We start from the raw sequence: 9293 nt of genomic DNA on the forward strand, positions 1-9293 counted from the left end.
GTTGCTGCCATTCAGTGCAGACAGTACTGAACTAGATGAACCAATGGTCTGATCCATTCTAAAGCAGCTTCCTGTGTTCTCTATAAAAAGGGCTTTTGGAGCAAAGCCTGATTACAAATTCCAAGAGGATGGGACAGGGCAAAACTTTTGTGTGTGTGTGTGAGAGAGAGAGACTATCATACTACTGCAGCCTAACAGAATGAGACCTACTCTTATGGGAAGATGTTGGAATTCATGCACCAGACTTGACTGCCCTGTACCTGGAGCTCTTCTGCAATCCCATGGACAGTAGTTGTTTAATTGAGCAGAACAGTGTGCTATCTTTCCCTTTAAAGACCATATTCTCTCTCTCACGCACACTGTCATTGGAATGATTACTGTAAAAAAAGGCTCTCGGCAAGAGGCCGATGTGTAACTGCTGGAAAGTCCCAAAGGATTTCCTCCTCTAATTTTCAATCATTGGCTGTGATGAGGAGATTGCAATAAGCTGTTTCCTTAGATGCCAACTTAGAGCCTCTTACCATCTGCCAGTAAATAGTTTTGGCAACCAGCCTGTTGCTCAGTGTTTACTCACTGATGCCAAAACTAGACATCTGCTCCTTGTATGGCAAAGACTTAGTGCTGTGACGAAACTAGTTACTAAATTTCGCAAAACTTTTCTTCTCCTGTGAAATAAGCTTCTGTTTCTTGCAAAGAAGCTAGAAAAATATATACCCCACATTCAGCCACCTGATGTGCTAGGCGTTTCTTTCTTTCCATTAAACGTTTATCCATCTCTCTGCAGCCTCCCTGGTTGCTCTTGCTTCCTGATCCAAAAAAAAACCCCATTGGCAGGAATTATCATATGATGTCTTCCCTGAGCTTTAATTCAAGTGCAGAAAACCAAGGAGGCTGGCTACCCAACACCTGAAGACAGCACATTTGCTGATTTTGTTTTTGAAGGGAATATATACCTTTTACCTTAAATGAAATAAAAATTTCTGGCTCCATTTCTTTAAAAGTAAAAAAAAATGTTATTAAAAAAATAGGAGTGGACAGCTGTTCCATGCAGACAGCCTCTCCAGGATCAGTCCTGGTAACCTATGTATCATTTTTACTCTTCCTTGCCTTTTTAAATATTGATTATCACATTAATTATTACCAACTAAGATTTATCTATTTGGGTTTATTAAAAATTGAGACCATGATACTTTAGATACCTACTTCAAATTATCTGTTTTGTCTAAGGAACTCGATGTGGTATATGTGGCACTCTCCCAGCCTATCCTCACAACAACTCTGTGATACAGTGACTGGTCCAAGATAATCCAGAGAGCTTTATGACAAAATTGGGATTGGGATCTGGGTCTCCTGAATCCTACTTCAACACTCTAACCACTACATCACACTGAGACAAGATACCTTTTAAAACAACAACATTTACTTCCAAGCAAACATAATTAGCAGTGGTGTGCTAGGAATCTGTTTCATGCAATACAACCTCATTTCAATATGAAGAGAACATTACAATGACTCAGAAAAGTTGTTAAAATAGCTTCATTATGGAAGTATAATATAATAAAGCCCAGATGTATCGAAGATTTCAATAGCTCTTCAAATGCAAGCCTTATTCAAATTACTAGGATTGTAAGAGAAATCAGCAGTTATAATTGATCAGCCAGCGGAAGCAGAATGAGAAAAGGGCTGATAGAATATAAAATCAGTGTGAATTTTCATGATGTAACAAGGGGTAGGATGTGACCTTCATGAAGAAGAAAAATCCACCACAAATATTTTAGAGTTGATCAAAATCTATGTTCCACACTAATCATGGATTTTATTTTATTATTTGCATATCTAACACTTCCCACCCCACCTCTGATCCCAACTGAACCTTCAGCCTTCATTTTGGTGGTGTGATTTAAGCAGCTAGAAATTGAACTTTGATCTGGGACCCTCAAAGACCAACATATAAACATGGAACCTGTGAAGTAATCCTCAGACTACAATGGAATAAGCTGGAGGTCCGCCATGCAAGATTGCTGTTATGAAGATGGACACAAGGACTGGGATCCAAAGTGCCACACTTGATTTTCCCTTCTGGGCAGGTGTTCCTCATACCCCCTGAAAAGTCTCCCACCCAAAAAGCAAAATCCCCCCATGTGGTGCAAATAAACAGCATCCCCCCATGTGGTGCAAATACCTGCTGCTAAAATGAAAAAATGGCTGTCTCCATTTGAGGTGTGCACATGGAAGCACTTTCCATGCACAAAAGCCTCTATTGATCTCGTTTGGCTACTAAAGATAGTGAAGCATATTGCAAATTAGAAGAACATATAAATATGATCAACAGAAGTTCTAGCACCCTTTGAGAGGTAGGGAGATTCTAGTTGGAGTGGTGAACCTTTTCTGATGTCAACATGATTTCCTTGCACAATCACATCTAAGGGAAAGCTCATCGATTGACAACTACAACCTCAAACACACATAGCGCTCATATCAATTCAAACATATATGAGTTGAATGCTGAGAGACTGACTGCTGCACATGTACACAAAATTCAGCTGTACAATGCAAACTACCGTACATATGTTATTATAGTGAATGCTTTACCAATCCTGTTCAAATAACATAGGATGCATGCTTCTAATCTAAGGGTTGAATCAAACACCATAAATGACAGACTGACCACTCACAATGATGCATGCCCCACAGAGCCTTTCAACAGGAACACAAAGGGTTTCTCACTTACCCAATAGGCCTACTCTGAGTCTCTTCCCAAGCCACGGTTGCTTTTTGGCTTTCAGCAACACATATACATAGGGAGAGAGTTGTTACATGTCACATGGGGGCTGTGTGGACAGGAATGAAGATTTATAGTAGTAGAATCTGGACCGGTTCCAAGCCCAGAATTTATTTATGACCCAGGCTATTCTCAGACATTTTAAACATGCATAAGATGGCTTGGGTCCATAGTTGCCTTTCCATAAACAGAAAGGCTACTTCAGTTGTGGAGGTGTGTTTGATCAAGCAGAATCCTGCTGGATGGAGGATGGAAGCTATTTTTGCCAATTTCCCCTGTGGCCTCTATGCCATTTCCCATGTTGTTCTAAAGAGCCCCCAACTCTCTAGAGAAGATTTGGGGGGTGGCTAAAGGGACCACAGGGGGAATCAGCAAAAATAACCTCATGCCTTTCTGTGAATGGGATGATCTGATGAGCAGCACACAATGGGATCTCTGGCCCCAGCCCAAGAAATGTGCATGTGCGCATGGAGGTGGCACTGTGGTTCTGCCTCTGACATGTGAACACTCAGTGTACTATCTTAAAAAAACCTTCAATGTGTATGTCTGTATTTGTGATTGGCTCTTCTCAATGCATTCAAAAACAGGGCATCTGAATTCACGAAGAAGAGTCCTCTGTGCATACAGTTTTAATTGTCCACTTTACAACTGTATTTCCATCTTCTCAAATGCCAGGCTTGCACATCTTTATTAGATGCAATGTCATCATTACAATTTACTCTGCTTAGTAATACACCCGTCAAAGGATGATGGATGCAATCTGATTGCTGGTCTTTGTTTGGTCCTCATTAAATTCCCCTGTGCCGGATCAAGAAATATGAAAATGTGATTCAAAAACAGTCATGGAAAGCCAAAGCAAATAAAACCTCTGGATCAAATAAGTGTATTAGTCAACAATACATTTGTTCCAAAAGTAACTGGCACCATTAAAATCAGGTAAGTGGGTGGGTTCTTGTGCAGTGAGAAAAATGCTTGAAGTCGAGCTGGATTATGTTTCCATGGAGGCAAGACTCCCACAGGAAAAATTGCAGCATTTTAAAGCACTTCTAGGGAGGCTCCTGGGCAGCCAAATAAATGATACTGTGCCAGTTGCAGGCTTTATTAGGTCACTTAAATTTTTACCTGCAAAGCTCAAGGGAGAAGGTTGCCCTTTGTTGCAGTTCTTTTAACAGCCCCCCCAGGCAAAGCTCTGATTTATTATTGACTGGAAAGATAAGATTCCAGATCTGTAATGAATTTTTGTGTGTGTGAAATTCAAGCTTTATCTATACTAGAATAATCATCTCTTCTTGGCAACAGGTACAGTATAAACATTCCTAACATTGGTTTGTTTATCTCAGTATAAAAAGAACATACCCTTCAGCAGTTTTTCTATAGAATAACCTTGAAGGGAATGCCTCTTATAAGGATTTTCCTCTCTTGCTCCCTTGATGTTGCAGTGATAGTCAAGTTTGCAAAATGCAGCTGATACTGATAGACCATTTAGATGACTAAAACTAACCTTTTGCTTAGATACATTTTATTTTATTTATTTATTGGCTTACAAGTCTAAACTGTGACTGCTCATTCCTCACTCTTGGCTTACAAAGCCATAGGGACAAGAATGTGGTCCAATAGCACGCATGGTTTTAAGGAAGCTATCATGCAGCAGCTGCTTTAAATGGCAAAAAGTAATATCCCCTCAAGAGCTAACAGCCAGCCCTACCACTTCTGATCTGGTGTTAACGGACAGCTGGGCTACACTGCTACTTCTGTGGTCAAGTACCAGCATTTTTTGTTTATCTGAATTGATGGGGAGATGGAAGAAGTGGTTATTTATTCTCCTCCTGGAGTCTTAATTCTGACTGGTTCCAGCTGACCTGTGACAGACCTTGGGGTCTCAGATTTCATCACTGCCCTGTGCAACGCCAAAAATTGGTGCACTCCACCCCCCACCTCTTGCACTTCATTCTAAATAATAGTTGTGTCACTCCCAAGACTCTGTAAGAACATACAACAATACGTGCAATTTGTTTTTTAAATGTTTTGGATATTGTATTCGTAAATTACTGTGACATGCCCTGGGATCCTAAGCTGAAGAGCAGGCAAATAAATCAAATTAATAACAATAACAATAATAATGAGAATCAGAGCCCTGTTGGATCAGACCAAAGGCCCATCTAGTCCAGCTTCCTCTTTTCACAGGCCTTCCAGATGTCCAATGGGAAACCCACAAGCAGAACATAAGCACACCAGCTCTCTCCTCACTTGTAAACCTCAGAAACTGGAGACAGTACATGGCCATCATGGCTAGTGGCCATTGACAACCAGATCCGCCAATAATTTGTCCAATTCTCTTTTAAAATAATCCAAATTCCATAGTTAGCTCAGCAGCAAATGAGCCCTGTGGAACGCCCTCCCATCAGATGTCAAAGCAATAAACAACTACCTGACATTCAGAAGACATCTGAAGGCAGCCCTATTCAGGGAAGTTTTTAATATGTGACATTTTAGTGTATTTTTCATCTTTGTTGGAAGCCGCCCAGAGTGGCTGGGGAAACCCAGCCAGATGGGCGGGGTACAAATAATAAATTATTATTATTATTATTATTATTATTATTATTATTATTATTATTCTGTATAGGTCCATTCGAATTCCTTTTGCAGAGGGAGAATAGGCTGAAAAAGAAAAAATATCTTCTGGAGCTATATGAGTTGATGGGCTGTTCCAAAATGTTTAGATGTATGAACCACTCTTAAGTGTCCAACATTTGTATTTAAGACACCAGAAGCACAGGTTTCATTGGTGTGGATTCATACCAATTTGAAGATCAGAGCAAAGTAGACACTAAAGTATGACTTTAGTGAAAGCTAAAATTGTATTCATTTTTCTAGCAGTTTCTTGTCTCCTTCAAATCAGAACCTTTTTTGCCATCAGATTCATGTTTTGTGGCTGTGTAGAATATGCTCTGCCTTTCCCTAGTTACACTTACCTTGTACCGAATTCTATTTAAATATTCTCTTTCAACATGTTTAATCAAATGTGTGTTCATTAACGTAGTTAAACTGTGTTGAATGTCATTGCTGGAAATGTACTCTCTTTCCAAGAGTATTTTTCAAGCAAGCCGTTAGCTAGCCATAGGGATTAAGCAGCACACTTGGTATATTTCAAATGTTAAGGAATGAAGGACTTTTGAGGCATTAACATAAATGGCAAGGCTCTCTCATTTCATTACTGCTTCTTTGAATCCATTTTCATTCCTGTCATAGGCAGCATGAGGTCAACATCTACTTGTTTATTTGTACATAAGATCTGACTTGAAACATTTTGGTTTCTAAGAAAATGTCAGCTTTGAGTAGACAAAAATAGAAAAAAATGAGGCCATGGATCTTGTGGAAATGCTTTGTCATATTCTCTGATATGTAATTTGCAGCAGATCTTAGCATCATTTTAGTCTTCTGAATTGCTCTTATAATATTTAACTCCCAAGTTTCAGAATCATATTCTCTGTTGATTGCTGATGATATTAAGCAATCACTTTCTTTATATATGAGTATGAAACCATATTTCCTTAATTTAAAATATTGCAAGCTATTCTGAATATACCTTTGTGCCTGGTGACATAATTTATTACCTTTGAGGGGCAACAGCAACATGATATTGCAAGTCAAAAGACGACAAGCTACTGTGGCATCAATTATACAGGGCAAAAGGGAGGAAAGGATAATGGGACAATGGCCACAGATGAAAGGGCCATAGGTAGATTTGAGCAGTCAGTTGAAGATGTGAAAATGACAGCAAGAGTTCTAAGCTAGACACTCAACAAAGCTAATAAATTACATGGGTGTCTACAAATAACCTATGACAAGGAGCCTTCCATGGCACCTTCAAAAGTTCTCTGGACCAGATTCAACCAAGCAGTTCTGCTAGTGAAAACCAGATGTGCTATTTCAGATGGGACAGTCATTTTGTATTATGCCACACGCACCTTGGCTGCCATGTTGTGACTGGCACCCATGGCACTTCCTCAAAACCCTAAATGTGTCCCAAACATTGGGAAACATCTGAACTATAGGAATGTGGGAAGCTGTGTGGAGACAATAATTGTACCATCCCTCCTCTTTCCCCACATTTCTCCTTCTTCCCTTCCCTTCTGTTCATGGTCTTAGTGATTTGCAGCACAGCTTCATTGCTGGGTCAGACTCAGAAAAGAACAAAACTGTAGAATAGCTGTTTGGTATTAGTGTTGCATTAAAAGGTAAAGGTAAAGGACCCCTGTCAGTTAAGTCCAGTTGCAGACAACTCTGGGGTTGCGGCGCTCATCTCGCTTTACAGGCCAAGGGAGCCAGTGTTTGACCACAGACAGTTTTTCTGGGTCATGTGGCCAGCGTGGCTAAGCTGCTTCTGGTGAAACCAGAGTAGCGCACAGAAACACCGTTTACCTTCCTGCCAGAGTGGTACCTATTTATCTACTTGCACTTTTTGGCGTGCTTTCAAACAGCTAGGCTGGCAGGAGCTGGGACCAAGCAACTGGAGCTCACCCTGTCGTGGGGATTCGAAACCACTGACCTTCTGATCGGCAAGCCCAAGAGGCTCAGGGGTTTAGACCACAGCACCACCCGCATCCCCGTTGCATTAGCATCCAAATTTACAAAGACTTTTGTGGCACATTAAAGACTAACCAATTTACTATCGCCAAAGCTTTCATGGACTACACTCAACTTTATAAGATGCATGAAATTTTATCCTGGGTCGCAGACACATATACACATGGCTGGGGAAGGGGGACTATAAAAAGTTAAAGGTAAATGGAAGGTAGAAAAGTACAAATAGTGATAATTACATAAACAGTGGTAATTCACAAAACCAATTTTTATGACACAGACATCTTTGCATTGGTAGGCCAATTCACACATATAATGTGCTAAAAGAATCTCCGCCTTGGTTCACTCCACAAGCGATAGCATTGAAACGCTTAATATAATGCAGTTCAGCTGTTTCATAATCAGTTTAAATGGAGGTTTTTAAGGCGAGTTTGCCTCACCAACATTGGTTTCCAGAACTATTGTGTAATTATTAGAGAGTCCTCTGTAAAATACTGAGTAACTTTCTGTATGATGTTTGAAACAATTATTGTAACAATATTTGCCTTAGTCAAGGTCTTGGTTTACCTACATATGAACTACAAAAGATTCTCATTTCATAAGAGTGGCATTGTTTGCTTCAAGTGTCCCCACACCAATTGGTTCAGAACCAACTGTACTTTTGATCATTCCAAGCTACCCTTTATTTTCCTAACTTGGGATGGCAGCTGAAAATAAGAATATCCTAACCTATTAATTAATGCAAGACCGATTTACCCTTCCAGAGGAAAATTGAAAATTAAATCAATTTAATTACCAATCTTCCTGTGTAATGACCATGAAAATCTACTGTAATATTTCTAGTGATGACTACTTGAGTTAGTCCAGCTTCCTCAGCTAATCTTCATTGCACCAGATATTGAGGCATCTAAACCAGTAATGTTATTTGTAGTTAGTTTCAGAGTTTCCCACAGATTTATTTTATTTTATTTTCTAGATAGGATGCTGAAGATCTTCATGCTAAATTCTGCAGTATTCCTGGACTACGTGCAGAAGAGAATGATTTAACTTTCATGTAAACCAGTTTAAGCCTACTTTGAAGTTTCTGTTTTTCCTACATTAAAGTTTTCTGTCTCGTGTACTTAGCTATAGCTTTTCAGGACGCTGACACTTCCCCCTGACAGCCTGAGAGAAAGCTGCTCTTCACTGAGGGAATTGACAGCATGGAATACATTATTGAGCTTGCTGTCATATACTGACTAAAAAATGAAAATTGTTTTGGGAAATGGTCAGTTTAAAAGGGGTGGGCTTTGATATCTGCTTTCTTTAAGATAATCCATTATAAAGGCATCAGCTTGTCTTAATTATAAATTAACATATTTATCTAAATATTAACATTGTAGCTATTTGCTTCCAATTAACTAGAAGCAAAACTTCCAAAGTGATGGCCAAATACTCTACTAGCAGAATAAAGAGAGAAGGAAACAACGCAAAGTTTTATATTCATGAGCCCTGTGCTCTGCCCTCTACCCCTGTGGCCCAGATGTGAGGAGATCAGCATCTTTGGCAGTTCAGTTTTTAACTAAGTGTGGTTTATTGGTTCATCTAAACCTAAAACTTCATAAACGATGGTTTAAAGTTGGCTTGTGTAAGCCTGAGTTCATTCTGAGCTTTGATCTGTCTGATCTGCAACTGTTGGCTACTTGTGTATACTCTTCCTTTGTGATTTCCCTTTTCTTCCATGCCCAGTAGTTCCTCAAGCTTTTTGAAATCAGCCTTCTTAAAGTACAGAATGCATGTCCGGCTACACTCAGCTTTCCCTTGTCTCTGTATCATGAAATCCAGGGGACATGATCACTTCCTCCCACATTCCAAGTACTTCCACTATGTCAATCAGTTTGTTCCTGTTGGTGAGAACCAGATCCAATACAGATAATCTCCTTGTTGC

The 9293-nt window shown here is 39.7% G+C and overlaps 1 protein-coding gene and 1 long non-coding RNA gene across 2 annotated transcripts in view; one reads left to right on the top strand and one right to left on the bottom strand.

Annotated features, from left to right (window-relative positions):
• Positions 1-9293, top strand: part of LOC310767021 — a 962895-nt gene that overhangs the window by 736529 nt on the left and 217073 nt on the right. The gene's annotated exons all lie outside the window — the stretch shown is intronic.
• RYR3 (ryanodine receptor 3) overlaps positions 1-9293 on the bottom strand; it is a 265223-nt gene that overhangs the window by 242582 nt on the left and 13348 nt on the right. The window lies entirely within an intron of this gene.

Source organism: Podarcis filfolensis, assembly GCF_964270895.1.
Source record: "Podarcis filfolensis genome assembly, chromosome: 1".
In the NCBI taxonomy this organism is placed as follows: Eukaryota; Metazoa; Chordata; class Lepidosauria; order Squamata; family Lacertidae; genus Podarcis; species Podarcis filfolensis.